This window comes from Quercus suber, unplaced genomic scaffold, assembly GCF_002906115.3.
Source record: "Quercus suber isolate HL8 unplaced genomic scaffold, Cork oak 2.0 scaffold_157, whole genome shotgun sequence".
Taxonomy (NCBI): Eukaryota; Viridiplantae; Streptophyta; class Magnoliopsida; order Fagales; family Fagaceae; genus Quercus; species Quercus suber.
This window is the reverse complement of record NW_027069618.1, coordinates 54,333-72,794: the sequence shown is the minus strand read 5'-3', so window position 1 is coordinate 72,794 and position 18,462 is coordinate 54,333. Positions and strand designations below refer to the sequence as shown.

Below are 18,462 nucleotides of genomic sequence, written 5' to 3'. Positions count from 1 at the left end.
ATGCAACATGATTGGCCAAGTGTTTTGTTCTAATATTGAAACTTAATTTTAGTTAAAAATAACACAATTCCTTGCCATATTATGGTGCTTGTGGCACATAGTGACTGTAACGACCCCGCTCTAACTGTGTAGATATTATCCGCTTTAGGACCCATACCCTTCACGGTTTTGTTCTTCCCTAGGTTGCACTAAGGAAAATGCCTCTACACGTTGAAGGGAGGTCATTCCTTATAAACACATTCCCATGTGCTCTCCTAGGCGATGTGGGATTCCATGGAATGCAAGACCCCCCTTTTTGGGTCACTACAATCCACCCCCTTTACGGGCACACGCGTCCTCGCCTGTGGGGCCCACACTTTCGAGTAGGATATGGCTCTGATACCATCTGTAACGACCCCACCCCAACTGTGTAGATATTGTCCGCTTTGGGACCCATACCCCTCGCAGTTTTGTTCTTCCCCAGGTTGCGCTGGGGAAAAGGCCTCTACATATTGAAGGGAGGTCATTCCTTATAAACACATTTCCATGTGCTTCCCTAGGCATTTCCAAGCCTTACCATACACGGTTTAGGCATATTCATATATATGAGAGTTTGTTACAAATTCAAATTGTCAATACAGTTCTGCTATATAGATCCGGATATACTTCAGCTATACATATCTCTTAGATACAAAATTCAAAAATGATTCTATCTTATCCTAATCCTTATCTCATCACAAGCCTAAACCTATCTGATCATATCTTATTCAATATGATTCAAATATACAAAATCAAATACGGATCAGCTGCTATCCTTGGCGACTACAGCTGTATCCTTAACACGCCCCCGCAAGCTCAACGGTATGGAAGATACATTGAGCTTGGTCCGAAGAAGAGCAAATCTGGGGGAAGACAAGGGCTTTGTAAAAATGTCAACAAGCTGATCTCGGGTAGACAGAAAGCGAATGAGAAGTGAACCATCAGCAACCATATCTCGAACAAAGTGAAAATCAATTTCAACATGTTTAGTGTGGGCATGAAAAACAGGATTTGAGGATAAATAGGTTGCACCAATATTATCACACCATAGAATAGGAGAACTAGAGATAGGAATTCCAAGTGTATGCAGCCATTTAACCTTAGCAGAGGCATTGGCAAGGGCCTTGTATTCAGCCTCTGTGCTAGACCGAGCCACTATCTGTTGCTTTTTACAACCCCATGAGATGAGATTGTTGCCCAAAAAGACACAGAAACCTCTAGTAGACCACCGATCATCACAACATCTAGCCCAATCTGCATCAAAGAAGGCTTGAAGAGTATGGAATTTGGAGCGGTGCAGCTGTAAACCAAAATGAATAGTTTGCTTAAGATAACGCAGGAGGCGTTTGATAGATTGCCAATGGATGTTGGTGGGATGATGCATAAACTGAGAGAGCTTGTTGACTGTGAATGAAATGTCAAGACGGGTGATGGAGAGATATTGTAAAGCTCCAACGGTGCTTCGATACAGAGTGGCATCAGAAAGGTGATCACCCTCAAAAGCAGATAAACTTGTAGATTGATCCATGGGAGAGCTAACGGGCTTTGCCTTAAGCATATTTGTCTTCCTTAAAAGATCAACAATGTACCGTTTCTGAGACAAGATAAGACCTAAGGAGTTTGGCAGAACCTCAACACCGAGGAAAAAATTTAGAGCGCCTAGATCCTTAATGGCAAAATTAGTCTTTAGATGACAAAGAAGATCATCAATTGCAGAAGGTTTAGAGGCAGTAACAATAAGATCATCCACATAAATGAGAAAATATATAGTAACTGTGGCACTGTGATAGATAAATAGAGAGGAATCAGACCTTGATCATCTGAAGCCCAAAGCAAGTAAATGAGAAGAGAGCCGTGAGAACCAAGCTCGAGGGGATTGCTTCAACCCATAAAGAGCTTTCTTCAACTTGCATATGTGTTTAGGAAATTGAGGATGAACAAACCCAGGAGGCTGAGACATATAAACATCTTCAGATAGGTGTCCATGTAAGAAGGCATTTTGAACATCGAATTGTCGAAGAACCCAGCCTCGTGAAACGGCAATGGAGAGAACCGTTCAGATAGTGGTGGGTTTGATTACAGGACTGAAAGTTTCCCCGAAGTCTATTAGGCAATTGATGAAAGCCCTTTGCCACCAAGCGAGCTTTATATAGCTCAACAGAACCATCGGCATTGCGCTTAACTCGAAATACCCATTTGCAGCCAATGACATTGCGAGCAGTGTAAGGAGGAACCAGAGCCCACGTTTGATTTTTTAGCAAGGCATCAAACTCGGCATTCATGGCGGCACGCCAATTTGAGTCTTTCATAGCAGTGGTGAAACACGTGGGTTCAACAATGGGCTCATTACCATCAGCGAGAAGAGCATGTGGAACTGGATATCGCACGGTACCATCGGTGAAGGTTTTGGGTTTGGTGATGGAGTTTTTGGAGTGGGTTGTCATGGGATGGGTGGGTTGAAGTTCAATAGATGTGGGTTGATGATCGGTGTTTGGGTTTGGAGGGAGAGGAGGGTCGGGGTATGTAGGTTGATGATTGGTGTTTGGGTTTTGAGGAAGAGGAGGGTCAGTGAGGGTTGGTTGAGAGAATGGAGAGTTATTTTGGAGTGGAGAGGGAGGCGGAGTGATTTGAGAGGGATAGGTTTCAGGATGGTTTGTAGGAGATGAAGCAGGGGCTTTGGACTGGGCCTGTGAGGAAATGGGGTGGGCCGAAGAGTGACTTGGAGCAGAATTGAAAGCTGGTAGCCCAATAGAAAGAGGAGCTGCTGCATGAAGCCCAGTAGAGGATTATACTTGACCTGAAGCAGACATGGACCTGAGAGATGTGGAACACGGTCTAGCAAAGGGAAAAATATCTTCGTTGTAGAGTACATCTCTGGAAAAATAGACTCGACCTGAAGGAAGATGTAAACATTTGTTGCCCTTATGAATTAAACTGTAACCAAGGAAGACACACTGAGTTGAGCGTGGTTGAAATTTGTGAGAATTATAAAGACGTAAATTAGGCAAACATTCACAACCAAAGACACGCAAGAAAGTATAGTCAGGTGCTTGAGTAAACAATTTTTCATAAGGGGATTGATTTTGAATTGTGGGAGTTAGGAGTCTATTTATCAGATAACAAGCTGTTTGAAATGCATCTTCCCAATATTAGAGAGGAATTTGAGCGTGATTTAATAAAGCTAAACCTGTTTCCACAAGATGATGGTGTTTGCGCTCAACAACACCATTTTGTTGAGGGGTATGAGGACAAGATACATGATGAGTGATGCCACAAGTTTGGAAAAATTTGTTAAGTGAGCGATATTCACCACCCTAATCAGATTGAACAACTTTTACTTTTCGATTAAAATAACGCTCAACATATTTTTGCCATTTAATAAAAATAGGTAACACATCACTTTTATTTGTCATGGGATAGAGCCAAGTATAGCGACTATATGCATCAACAAAGGAGACATAATACTTAAAACCTGATTTTGAGCAAATAGGAGATGGACGCCATACATCAGTGTGAATTAAATCCAAAGGAAAAATTATTTGAGTGCAAGATAATGAAAAGGAAAGTTGTTTACTCTTAGAATTGAAAAAAGCAGAACAAGGAGTAACAATTTTGCTAGAAATAACAGGCAAATTAAATTTTGAAAGAACATGATGAACAATATGAAAAGTAGGATGTCCCAAGCGTGAATGCCATTGAGTTGGAGAGGTACGTTCACCAACAAAGGCAGATGACAACGAAGGCAATTTATTGAAAGCAGAAGGAAAAAGGTACAATCCATTCCTACTCAGCCCGCACAGCAAAACTCTCCCCATTGGTCGATCCTTCACAAGAAAATAAGAAGGGTGAAACTCAATAAATGTATTGGTGTCAGATGTGAATTTGTGAACAGAAGTTAAATTTTTGGTAATGTGAGGAACATGGAGTACATTATGTAAAAGAAAGGAAGAGGAAGGAGTGGATAATTTAGTAGATCCAATGTGTTTAACATTCAAACCAATACCGTTACCAATGTGAATCTGATCAGGACCATGATACTCCTCTGCCTTCACATTCTAATTTGCAAAATCAGAAGTGAGATGATGAGTTGCACTAGAATCGGGATACTAGTTAAGATCAGGTGAAGCCTGTGGAGCGGCGAGCAAAGCATGCATGTTGTTGGTAGTGTTAATGGAGAAAGAATTATCAAACCTGTGATAGCACTTCAAGGCCGTGTGTCCTGGCTTGTGGCAAACCTGGCAAATAGGACGATTTTGGGGGGAAGAAGAATGACCATGCCCCCGTCCTCGAAAATTCCTTTGATACTTGGCTGTTGAGTCACGGCTTATTGAAGGAGAAGAGCCACGGCCTGCTGAGGGAGAGGAGCCACCACCATGACCACCACGTGAAGGTCCTCGTCCTGCAAAATTGGCCCCTGCAATGGAGAGGTCCACGGTTGGTTGCTGATGCACAAGTCGTAATTCATGGGCTAACAAATGCCCATATAACTCATCAATTGAGAGGGGTTCAACCCTTGTGGTCACAGATGTGACAAATGAATCATATTTAGATCCTAAGCCAGCAAGGAGAAATGAGATAATTTCAAAATCATTCAAGGCATGAGCAGTAGCAGCAAGTGTATTAACCAGTGTTGTAAACTGGTGAAAATAATCAGCAATTGAGGAATTGCCTTTCTTCAAAGTGGCGAGCTGATAGTGGATTTGCATTGTTCGAGCCCTTGACTGAGAGGTAAACATTCTCTCTAAGGCTTGCCATACATCTCTTGATGTGTTGAATTTGACTACATGAGCCAAAATGCGCTTAGAGAGGGAGGATATTATAGCACTAAGAATCATCTGGTCTTGGAAGTACCAGTGATTGAAATCTGGATTTTGGATGACGTGGATGTCTCCATCGGTTTCAACAGTGAGAGATTGAGGTGAAGCAGGAGTGCTTCCATTGAGATAACCAAACAAATGTTGCCGAGCTTTCCAGAGTAGGTAGTTGTCACGGGTAAGTTTGATGGTGATGAGATGATGGATGGTAGTAAGGGAAGTGGGAGAAGGAGAAGTGGTAGTGTTGACAACAGAGATTGATGAAGACGAGGAAGCCATTGGAAAAAAAAAAGACGTATGTCACAATGGCTTTGATCCCATGTAAAATCAGAGACACAAAATATTTCCAAGCCTTACCATACACGATTTAGGCATATTCATATATATGAGAGTTTGTTACAAATTCAAATTGTCAATACAGTTCTGCTATACAGATCCGGATATACTTCAGCTATACAAATCTCTTAGATACAAAATTCAAAAATGATTCTATCTTATCCTAATCCTTATCTCATCACAAGCCTAAACCTATCTGATCATATCTTATTCAATATGATTCAAATATACAAAATCAAATACGGATCAGCTGCTATCCTTGGTGACTACAGCTGTATCCTTAACAATAATGGAATCTATATAGCACTATAGCAAATTCGCAGGATATGGGGACTGAGGGTTAATTGATCAATTCCGGTCTTTAATGGCTAAAATTTTTCTAGCACAGCACGGACTTGGTGTGATGACAAGTGTCTTCCACCAAAAAAAGTGACGTGATATTTATTTTTTTGGGTTTGAATTTGGAAATCAGTCTTTTAAAAAATAAAAAAATAAAAAAATAAAAAAAATAATAAGGGGTAAGGCTACTTTCCAATCTCCTCTTCTAGCCCAGCAAAATTGGGAATTCTATGCACCCAATTCCAAAATTCCATATGCAATATGATTGGCCAAGTGTTTTGTTCTAATACTGAAACTTAATTTCAGTTAAGAATAACACAATTCCTTGCCATATTATGGTGCTTGTGGCACATAGTGACTGTAACGACCCCGCCCAAACTACGTAGATATTGTTCGCTTTGGGACCCATACCCCTCATGGTTTTGTTCTTCCCCAGGTTGCGCTGAGGAAAAGGCCTCTACACATTGAAGGGAGGTCATTCCTTATAAACACATTCCCATGTGCTTGCTAGCCAGAACTTCATGGCAAGCGTACTTTTATATGTTTTGATCCACTGGCTCAAAATGTGCAACACTCATTGGATTGCCAAAACTCTTTTTGGCATCACCATCATTTAGGATCCAGCTAACAAGCACTTACACCTTTCACATACTTTGTTTGTTTTGGACACATAAAACAGAATCATAGAACAATATAACATTTAATCCTGTGACTTAAAAAAAACTAAACCTGATTTTATTTTTTATTTTTTAGTTTTTATTTTGGCAATGTAACTTAGTACCTATATTTATATCCATAATGTTGTCAACTTATTACTTATTGTTCTATTCATTTTTTGAAGCTGATCACACAAAGTTTGAAGGATCTTCCTACAAGAAGAAGCAATTTGATCCAATTATCCTGATGGTTATTGCATGCTGTTACTTTTATTATTATACAAGAAAAAAAGTGGCCAAAGGACAAGGTAACCGTTTTGAAAACAACCATATATTCTTGATTTCTTATGTCAAAATGAAAATATTTTTATTTCTTCCATACAGTTTGCAAGAGACTGAAATTTTAATTTAATCTTTTAGAATCAGTTAACAGGGAAAGAAATCAGGCAAATGCAGCATTTCGCCTATATGAGAGTGAGTGGCAAGTCAAAGATTTGATAGACTCAGGCCAATTTAGAGAAGATGATAAAAAAGGCATAGATGTACCCTTTTTCGATTTGAAAAGCATACTAGCCGCTACAGATTATTTTTCAGATGCAAAAAAGCTTGGACAGGGGGGGTTTGGGCCTGTTTACAAGGTAATTTAACCTTTTTGGTATTCGTTACAGTTAATTTTAAACATTAGTTTCCGATTAATGATGGATGGTGCTTACGGGAGTTTTCTCTTAGGGTTCCTTTCCAGGTGGACAAGAAATTGCTATAAAGAGGCTCTCAAGTGGTTTAGGACAAGGCTTGGAGGAATTTAAGAATGAGGTTGTTTTAATTGCTAAACTTCAGCATTGGAATCTTGTTAGACTTTTGGGCTATTGCATTGAAGGAGATGAAAAACTTTTACTATATAAATACATGCCAAACAAAAGTTTAGACTCCTTTATATTTGGTTAGACTCTAAACCTGAAGTTTAAATATTTGTACTGCATATTATATTGTTGCTTAATATGATTACTTAAAAATGTTCTACAATGGAAAATGGCATGAAAGATCGGATGCTATGTGTGTTACTGAACTGGAAGATACGCTTTGACATTATTTTAGGAATTGCTCGAGGGCTGCTCTATCTTCACCAAAATTCTAGGTTGAGGATTATTCATAGAGATTTGAAAACAAGCAATGTTCTACTGGATGAGGAGATTGAACAGTTTTAGACCCCTTAGAACAACCAGATTGGTTAGCCTAGATTAATTAGCCAAGTTGTTACTTAGTCAAATTATGCAATTCTAGGTTAAAGCAATCAAATAATCATATCAAAATAATAAAGCAGCGGAATAATAAAAGACATAATGATATGATCACTCAGGAAACCACACGGTAAAAACCTAGGGAGGATTTGACCTAGCTATCCTCAAGGTAAACCTGAATCCACTATGCGAAAGAATCAAAGTTCATACAGAAGGACTACAAGCTCCCTGCTTGACTTCCTAATGCTACCCACCAGTAGAACTTACTGACACGACCACGTGCAAGCTCCGAATCCACGGACTCCTTCTTTCTTGAATTCTTCAATCATGTACAAGCACCCACGCTTGATATTCTTTAAGCTTCAATGGTAGCAACCAAGTTGATCATCAAGATATTGATACTATCTCTAACTTGAAAACCCTAAGCTTTGTGTAAAGGAAAGCTCCTTTAGATCTCACAAGAGATTTACACAAAACAGAAATGTATGAGCAACAATACAACTGGAGCAACTCTAAAAACGTGGCTAGGGTTTTACCTTATATACCTAGGGTAAAAACATAAAACCCTAAACGTTTAATGAGTTAGGGTTGAGTTGGAAATTCTACAGAAAACGCAATCTGGTCGATTTTCGATCGATCGAATCTATTCTTCGATCGATCGAGCCAGACCGAAATAACCCAATGCATCTGCAGTCTCTCGATTCCAACTTTACAATAATTAAACAACTTTAAGCACACTATAACAAGACTAAACATATTGTTTTGATCATGGTTTGCCAATATTACACATTAGAGTTCTAGATACATAAATTCCTAAACCTTTAGAACCTAACAATCTTCCCCTTTGACAATCCGTGACAAAACCCTAATTAAAAGCTCAAAGTTTTACAAGTAAAAAGCCCTTTACAAAGATAATGCTCATAAACTCAAATTCAACCCTAACTACTATCCATCGGTTGCAAGTGTAGACAGCAGCTTAGTTGAATCAACCTGTATATTCCTAAAATACTCAGCAAACGCATAAACGCATGTGTGACAGAAAAGAGTAAAATAACGGGTATAGCATTCTTGTAAGATTCACACAACACAAAATAAAGACATATATGAATGAACAACTCATAAATATAAATCAATAAGCAGTGAATCACAAAGCAACAAGAATCAATAAAAAAAACATGTATATCAATCAATGTTACTCTCCCTAACATGAATATCCCCAAAAATGATATACAAAGTGAAGCACCTAGATACAATCTAAAAACTCCACAAGCTCCTCTTAAAAAGAAACAAAAAAAATCTCCCCCTAACTACGAAACTCCTCTACAAGACAAAACTCCACTCCCCCTTTTTGTGACGGAATGCCAAAGAGCAATCATAAGTCGCCATCAAAAGGAGGTGGTGAGGGTGAAAGAAGACGCGCTAAGTTGGCTCGGAGAGCACGAATCTCATCGAGTAAGTCCACCAAAATTTGACCATGAGCCGCCTGAACGGTCATGACAGTCTCTAGAGTACGACGAACATCAAAGTCGGTCGAAGGAGGTAGAGGAACATCAGCAGTAGCAGCATCATCACCAACTGGATCAGGAACATCCTCACCAGCAAGACCTGTAGAAGAAGAAGGAGGAGGAGTGCTACTAGATGGCTCAGACCTAGGGTGTTACCAGTTCAAAGATGAGCGGCCCTCTGTCTAAGAAAAGACGCACCTATGGGAGCTATCACATGAACGGGCTCAGAGGAAGGGAAGTCACTAAGATCAAGATAGAGCAAAATCCTATGAATAAAAATAGGATGTACAAGAGCATGAGAAGTAGATGAACTCCTATAAACATCGTTCAAAGAACAAAGAAAGAGATGGGGAAAACTAATAGGAGCATCAGTAACCAGAGCGTACAAAAATACACACCTCTCAAGAGAAATGGTGTGAACATAAGAAATAGGCCAGATGGAATGACACGCTATCCTAAAGAACAGATAGTGCAACCCGGAGAGCTCAGCAGAAGTGATCCTCGGATCAGAACCCCACTGGACAGAAGTCCCAATGATGTAAGACAAAACGTCGCTCAGCTCGGGTGACTCGTCATATGGATAGACAGGATTCCTAACCAACGGTACCCCTAGAGCATCAGCCACTACCTGAGGAGTAATGGTGTATTCTATGTCTCATATCCAACTCTTTACTAAAGTGTTGGAATTATAGATGCGGATAGAGATGTTCGAAAAGAACTCTTCAATCAAGGCAGAAGGTGGAGGAGGATCAGAAACAGCCATCAAGGGTAACCAGCCCCGACGCTCAAAGTTTGCCCTAATGGCAGGATCAAGTTCATCTAACAGAACAGAACGCTTAGCCCAAATCTTCCTCCTAAGGTTAAGCTTCTCAAAAAGCTCTTGGTTTTTCTCACTCGGAAACCTCTCACGGTCAAAGGAAGGAGGGGATGGAGAGGAAGAGGGAATAGTCCTACGGGCTCTAGTCTTCCTAGGCATGATGCTAAGGAAAGGACAAAGACACAAAGAGAAAACCAAAAGAACACAAGAAAACAAAACCAAGGATAGACTGCAAGTTAGCACAAAAAAAAACAAAATAGAATGAAAATCTATATGATGCATTAACAGATACAATGCCATGATGCATGTACTAATGCAGTAAGCAATTAAGTTCAAGTGAGATTAAATTGACAAAATTGGCTTGAGCAGGGAATTTCTAATCAAAAACCCCAAAAATTGAAAACCACTTGTTGAAATTTTTAAACAAATTGATGAATTGAGCATTACAAAACACAGCACATAGATTATAATGCTTAATTTCATCAATACAACAAGCCAATTTCATCAAATTCTACCCAATTTAACAAAAGCCCCAAATTGGATCAAGAACAAACCCTAGAATTTTGCAAATTTTCAACAAACTCAAAATTGATCAAATTAACAGGTAAGAATCATGTTTATGATGTGTCCCCACAAAAACCCAATGATCAATTTCACAAAATAGGGCTTGAATCAATCAGAAAAACCCAATATGCAAATTTCGAAAATCTCCCTTAAATGCATGGATTTATGCATGAAATCATGAAAATAAAATCAAAAGGAAGGGCAAAAGAGTCTTACCGGCTTGAGGAAAGAGAAACTTTGCAAAAACTTCGAAGGAAAACGACAAAAATCTGAACTATTTAGCTTGCCTCGTCGGAGAGAGAAAGAAAAAGTTTGAAAAAGATTTGAAAAGTGTTTGAAAAAGTTAGATCTGATCTTTTAAAAAAGCTTCTCCACGATCTTCGATCGATCGAATGAACCAGACATTTTAAAACAAATTAGAGCACTTTTTCGATCGATCGAAAAACAGACTGGATCGATCGAGATGGGCAGAGGCTCACTAAATTTTGAAAAAAAAAAAAAAAAAACCAGTTTTGAAAAACACAAGCCTAATTTTGAAAAACAACTCCTCAAAGCATTAACCAATGAAAGCAAAATGCATGAGTATGAGATGGAATGCTTTTTCAAAAACCCAACATTTTAAACCCAATTTTGTCAAAAACAAGTTTCAATCATTCTCCCATTGAATTTTCTCAAGCAACAAATATGTTATGAACAAATCTCAAGATATTTTCAAACTTGAGTGGTCAGACCAAAACCACACACACTAGCATGTACAGTGTTTAACAAAGAGTAACTTGTGTAGTGTGTGATACTAGCAAAAACTTGAGATACATGTGAGGTGATATGTGAATAGCAATCAAACACAAAGTCTACACAATTCATCACATAGAATTTAAAAGAGACTATCACCTAAAGAGTTACATCATATAACTCTCACATCTCCTAGAACAAAAGCTTGCAATCATATAAGTTTCTTGCATTTTTGCCTCTTATTTGTATGAAATGGCATTCAGCCTAATAGTACACACCGGTTTGAATTAAGTGAATTGGCATCAAGCCTAATAGTACACACCAGTTTTAATTTAATTGAGGCTACACCTTATGTTCTTTTTGTGCATGTGCTACACTTTTTCGAGCACACAATCTTATGATATGCACTAAGGTGTTCATGATTGGCTAGTGAACAGTGGTGAGATGGTTATTTATGCCTTTCTCAAAAGAATCAAGTCCAACAGTTAAATAACATATGACTTCATGATTAAGACAAAGTGATTAAAAACCACACACATCTTTCCTACACAACATGCATTACAAAGTTTCAACTAGTCAAGTGTAATGAATAAGTTCATCAAAGTTAAACAAGGTACATAGGACATGACATGTATAAAAAGATAGACCAACCTTGTTTTTCAAAAATCAAGAAAAATAGTGTCAAACATAATTTTTGCTTTCTCCCTTTTTTTTTTTTTTTTTTTTTTTTTTAAGAGAAAACAAATAAATCCTAGAATGAAATGCATGAATGTAATGCAATGCAAATCCTAGAAACAAAACAAAAGAAACACAAAACCAAAGAACAATGGTCACAAAGGAATGAGCAATGAAGTACAAGGACCAAGAAAGCCAAAAGAGACTAAGGACACCGAAGTACACCAATCACTTGACGAAGTGTTTCAAACTTACTTCCATCAAGCGGTTTGGTAAAGATGTCAGCATTTTGACGATCAGTAGGGATATACTCAAGAACAACAATTTTCTTTTCAACCAAATCCCTAATAAAGTGATATCTAAGTTCAATGTGTTTGGTCTTAGAATGCTGAACAGGATTCTTAGATATATCTATAGCACTGGAATTATCACAATAGACAACCATGGTGTCTTGAGGTATCCCATAATCACTCAACAACTTTTTCATCCAAAGAAGCTGAGAACAACAACTCCCAGCAGCAATATATTCTGCCTCAGCAGTGGATAAAGAAACAGAATTTTGCTTCTTACTCATCCAAGCCACAAGATTGGCCCCAACATAAAAACACCCCCCAGTGGTGCTTTTTCTGTCATCAGCATTCCCAGCCCAATCAGAATCAGAAAACCCAGCAAGAGACAAATTAGACTCCTTACTATAAAAGAGTCCATAGTCACAGGTTCCACTCACATATTTTATAATTCTCTTAACAGCATTTAGATGAGAAATCTTAGGGTTGGACTGAAATCTAGAGCAAACACCAACACTAAAAGATATATCAGGCCTACTAGCAGTCAAATATAACAGACATCCAATCATGCTTCTATACAAAGTAATATCAACAGACTCACCTGATGGATCAATTGTTAATTTTGCATTAGCAGCCATTGGTGTTCTAGCATGAGCAGCCTTGTCCAAGCCAAATCTCTTGACTAAATTTCTTGCATATTTAGCTTGATTGATGTAGATTCCTGACTCTGTTTGCTTCACCTGCAATCCCAAAAAATAAGTCAATTCACCAACCATGCTCATTTCAAACATTGCCTTCATTTCATCTGCAAAAGAATGAGCAAGAGAATCATTAGTAGCACCAAAAACAATGTCATCAACATAAATTTGAGCTACAACAAAACCAGTCTTATCCTTTCTTATGAAGAGAGTTGTATCTGCAGATCCCCTTTTGAATCCATGCTCAGTGAGATATGCAGTCAATCTGTCATACCAAGCCCTAGGAGCTTGTTTCAAACCATAGAGAGCTCTCTTCAACTTGTATACATCATCCGGTCTGTGAGAATCCACAAATCCCTTAGGTTGCTCAACATACACCTCTTCTTGTAACATCCCATTTAAGAAAGCACTTTTGACATCCATTTGATACAACTTGAAGTTCAGGTGACTTGCAATGGCCAACAGTATCCGAATGGATTCCAATCTTGCAACTGGTGCAAAGGTCTCATCAAAATCAATCCCTTCCACTTGTGTGTATCCTTGTGCAACAAGTCTTGATTTGTTTCTAATCACGGTGCCATGTTCATCTGACTTGTTCTTAAAGATCCATTTAGTTCCAATCACATTTACATTTTCAGGCCTAGGAACTAATTCCCACACATCATTCCGAACAAATTGATGAAGCTCTTCATGCATGGAATTTACCCAATCAGCATCTTGTAGTGCCTCATCTACCTTTTTCGGTTCAAATTGGGACAAATAACATGAGTGTGTGATCACATTCAGGGCTTTTGATCTCAATCTCATGTTATCATTCAGACTTCCCAATATATTCGTGGGAGGATGATTCAATCTCACTCTAGAGGTTGGACGTTTAACAAGGGAGGTTGTGGTACCTTTCTGTTCAAATATAGGACTGAACTCACTTTGTACCTGTCGAGTGTCATGAACCGGAGTGGATGGTTCTGAACTTGAGGGTACTGAGACTGTATCATTCAACACCAGCAACTCTTCCTCACTATGTTTCACAACATACTCAGGAAGGGGAGAATCATTAACCTCTAAAGACTTATCTTGAGCAGGAACAGTGCTTTCAGAAGAGGTTTCTGGACATACTTCATCATTTATTACAACATTTGAAGATTCCATGACTGTCTTGGTTCTCAGATTGTATACTCTATAAGCTCTGCTGGTGGAAGAGTATCCTAGAAAGTATCCTTTGTCACTCTTTGCATCAAATTTTTCTAGGTTCTCTCTATCACGTAGAATGTAACAGTCACTGCCAAATATCCTGAAATACTTGACAACAGGTTTCTTCCCTCTCCAGAGTTCATAGGGAGTTTTCTTGGAGTCAGGTCTAAAATACACCCGGTTGAGTGTATGACAAGCAGTGTTGACAGCCTCTCCCCAGAAGGACTTGGGCAACTTTTTGTTGTGTAACATGACTCGTGCCATTTCCTGTACAACTCTGTTTTTTCTCTCCACAATCCCATTCTGTTGAGGTGTCTTGGGTGATGAGAACTCTTGGTGAGTGCCTTGATTATTGCAGAAAGTAGCCAGCTTGGTATTCTCAAATTCTCTTCCATGATCACTTCTGATTCTGGCTATCACAGTATCTTTCTCAACCTGCAATTTCTTGCAAAGATGTATCATCTTCTCAGGAGCCTCAGCTTTATCCTTCAAAAGCACAACCCAAGTATATCTAGTAAAATCATCCACAACAACTAGAATATACTTCTTTCCACCCAAACTTTGAACTCTGGCAGGACCCATGAGATCAATGTGTAATAACTCTAAAGGTCTTGAAGTTTGAACACTAGTCACAGAGGGATGCTTGGATTTTACTTGTTTACCTATCTGACATGGTCCATAAATGCACTTATCAATCTTCTCAAATTTAGGTAAACCGATAACTGCCTCACACTTGGAAATCTTCTCTAACTGCTTATGACTGGCATGCCCCAACCGTTGATGCCACAAATCAACTTGATCAATCTTTGCACTAAAGCACTTGTTGTTTACACTTGGTGTTATGCCATAACAGTTGTTAGCTGTCCTTACACCAACACACATATAGTCACCTCCTCCATCAAGTATCTCACATTCATACTTGGTGAAAAGAACATTCAGTCCATTATCGCAAATCTGACTTTTGCTGAGTAAATTGGCCTTCAATCCATCAACATACCAAACATCTTCAAACACTAGCAATCCTGGAATTTCCACAGTACCAATGCCTCTGATCACAGATTTACTTCCATCTCCAAAATTGACTGTCCCAATCTTTCCTTCGAAGAGTGTTTTGAATAAACCTTTATTTCCTGTCATGTGCCTGGAACAACCACTATCCAAATACCAAAGACAAGAATCACGTGCCTTTAAGGCGGTTAAAGCAGTATAACATACATAATTCTTATCACATGTGATTATGCCAAGATACTTAAGGAAAGATTTAACAAAAACAACGAAAGGCAAAGACAGCAAGTAGACAAGTTGACAATTAAGCACAAAGATTTTCCAAGAATCCATGACAACAAGAGTCAAGGATCAACTCAGAGATCAAGAAATCTCAAACAAAAGAGATACCCGCTCTGATACCACTTGAACGAGTTTTAGACCCCTTAGAACAACCAGATTGGTTAGCCTAGATTAATTAGCCAAGTTGTTACTTAGTCAAATTATGCAATTCTAGGTTAAAGCAATCAAATAATCATATCAAAATAATAAAGCAGCGGAATAATAAAAGACACAATGATATGATCACCCAGGAAATCACATGGTAAAAACCTGGGGAGGATTTGACCTAGCTATCCTCAAGGTAAACCTGATTCCACTATGCGAAAGAATCGAAGTTCATACAGAAGGACTACAAGCTCCCCGCTTGACTTCCTAATGCTACCCACCAGTAGAACTTACTGACACGACCACGTGCAAGCTCCGAATCCACGGACTCCTTCTTTCTTGAATTCTTCAATCATGTATAAGCACCCACGCTTGATATTCTTTAAGCTTCAATGGTAGCAACCAAGTTGATCATCAAGATATTTATACTATCTCTAACTTGAAAACCCTAAGCTTTGGGTAAAGGAAAGCTCCTCTAGATCTCACAAGAGATTTACACAAAACAGCAATGTATGAGCAACAATACAACTAGAGCAACTCTAAAAACGTGGCTAGGGTTTTACCTTATATACCTAGGGTAAAAACATAAAACCCTAAACGTTTAATGAGTTATGGCTGAGTTGGAAATTCTGCAGAAAACGCAATCTGGTCGATTTTCGATCGATCGAATCTATTCTTCGATCGATCGAGCCAGACCAAAATGCCCCAATGCATCTGCAGTCTCTCGATTCCAACTTACAATAATTAAACAACTTTGAGCACACTATAACAAGACTAAACATATTGTTTTGATCATGGTTTGCCAATATTACACATTAGAGTTCTAAATACATAAATTCCTAAACCTTTAGAACCTAACAGAGATGAACCCCAAGATTTCAGACTTCGGCTTGGCAAGAATATTTGGAGGCAAACAAACTGAGGAAACCACAACTAGAGTAGTTGGAACTTAGTAAGTTTGATGCAGATGGTTGATTATGAAAGCTCTTTGTTTATACTTTGAATTACATTTTTCAGTTCTCCCATCTATGCTCCCTAATTCACTGAAAATTTAAACAATTTTTGTTGTGCAGCGGTTACATGTCTCTAGAATACACACTGGATGGGTTTTTCTCAGTCAAGTTTGATGCCTTCAGCTTTGGAGTAGTTGTACTTGAGGTTATCAGTGGAAAAAGGAACACATGATTTCACCAGTCAGAGCATGGTTTGAGTCTTTTAGGTCATGTATGTATGTTGTATTAGTAAACCAAAGAAAACGTATGTTGCATTAAGTACATATGGTTATTTTTAATTTTTCCTACACTCTACTTATTGCCAATTCGATTTTCAAATTGTCCCAGGCATGGAAATTGTGGAGAGAAGGCAAGGCTTTAGATTTAATGGACCAAACAACACATGAAGCTTGTAACACAAACGAATTTTTGAGGTGAACTAACATTGAGCTTTTATGTGTACAAGAGGATCCAAGTGATCGTCCCACAATGTCGAATGTAGTTTTCATGCTTGGTAGTGAATCTGCAACTCTCCCAACTCCTAAACAACTAGCCTATGTTGTAAGAAGATCCCTTTCTAGCAAAACTTCTACTACTAAACCAGAAAGTTTGAATGAATTAACATGTACCATTGAAGAAGGCCGATAATGGTGTAGAAGTTTCTAGTATTCTTACTATGGTTCTCGTAGGAACAATTAAGGCACATTTCATGTCTGTCATATTGATACTTTTTTTATTGTCGCTGATATGTGATTACATTGTATCCAATGTAAGTCTGATTGTTACCTATTTGAACCTCCTTTGTATTTATTGTACTTTATTGATTCTGATTGTCTCTAACTCAGACTAACTGTCTTCATTTATTTATTCCTATTATTTGGAAGCCTAGAACAGCATTATTAGCAATTTTCATCAAGAGGTACAGTCAACCTTACATTTGAGCTGTACTGCTCATTGCCACAATAAGCACGAAGAGATTCAAGAGAATGCTATTCACATGTACCATTAGTGTACTCATAAAGAATAGGCATACATGTCATGTCTCCACTGTAGATCATTTCAAATGCGGTCATATGAAGCCATTTGGAAAATGTTCTGATTGGAAAGACAGGTCGTAATTCACGTAGGCTGCCATATAATTGTATCTAATATTCCATCTACACCAAAGAAACATAAAAGTTAAGTAGTCGAAACAATCAAATAGTTAAAAAGGAAAACTGGAAAACAAAAAGGACAAGATGAAAAACTCATTTTAGTTTAGAATAATCGAAAAACGCAATTTCGTATGCTGTCTTTGGAGAATTCCTTACTCTGTTCTTGCATGACAGTATCCTGGCTTTCCTGTTGTGCGTATTCTGTTGTTGAGGAGATGTAGAACTATAGATTTGATTTTTTAGTGTCTACTTCTAAATACAAGTCTTTGCTTCTAATTCCTCGGTATGGAGAACAATGCCTTTAATATGAGATACATCATCCTTATTAGATTGTAGGGATTTCGTACCTTCGTCAGTTGTAATTAAAAGTATGCATTTTCACCCATTCAACACCCGTAGACACTATGCACAGAGACAGAGTCAGAACAGGAATTTAGCTTAGGAGTTAGGAGGAATCATGAACAAATTTTTTTTTTTTTTAATCCAAGATTAATGAAATACATGCAAGACTAAGGTTGGTTTGGCATCTATATATTACTAAAAGTTGAAGCGCAGCATTTATTGTTGCTACGCTCCAGTTGAGCCACGTCATCATCCATGTCATCTTTTTATTTTTTTATTTTTATTTTTTGTTAATTTATTACCTTTTTTAAAAGAATGCAAAATATATGATGACTTTACATATTTTCATGACTTTACACATTCTAAATAGTCTTAATTCTTTTGTTTTGCTACATATTCTCATGACTTTACAATATATCATGACTTTACATATTCTCATACTATTTTGCATTAAATTATGCTCTCCTCCTATTAATCAAACCTTTTTTTTTTTTAATTTAAAATCCCCAACTATCCATTGAATGTTTTCCTATTTTTCAATTTCCTCAATTTATTTATTTTTGGATAGAATATGTAAACTCCTTTCCATAATGACTGAGTGTAACCCACTCATCTTCCCCATTTACTCCATTAAACCCAACCGGCTAACTATTCCAATTCCCAATTAACCATC

At 38.1% G+C, this 18,462-nt stretch overlaps 1 non-coding gene and 1 pseudogene across 1 annotated transcript; one reads left to right on the top strand and one right to left on the bottom strand.

Moving 5' to 3' along the window:
* Positions 1 to 4,477: 4,477 nt before the first annotated feature.
* On the bottom strand, positions 4,478 to 4,616 carry LOC112012422 (small nucleolar RNA Z247). The gene has a single exon (XR_002882969.1). It is a non-coding gene; the product is annotated as a small nucleolar RNA Z247 (small nucleolar RNA).
* A 1,689-nt stretch (positions 4,617 to 6,305) lies between these two features.
* On the top strand, positions 6,306 to 16,941 carry LOC136069215 (G-type lectin S-receptor-like serine/threonine-protein kinase At4g03230; annotated as a pseudogene).
* The last annotated feature ends 1,521 nt before the right edge of the window (positions 16,942 to 18,462 follow it).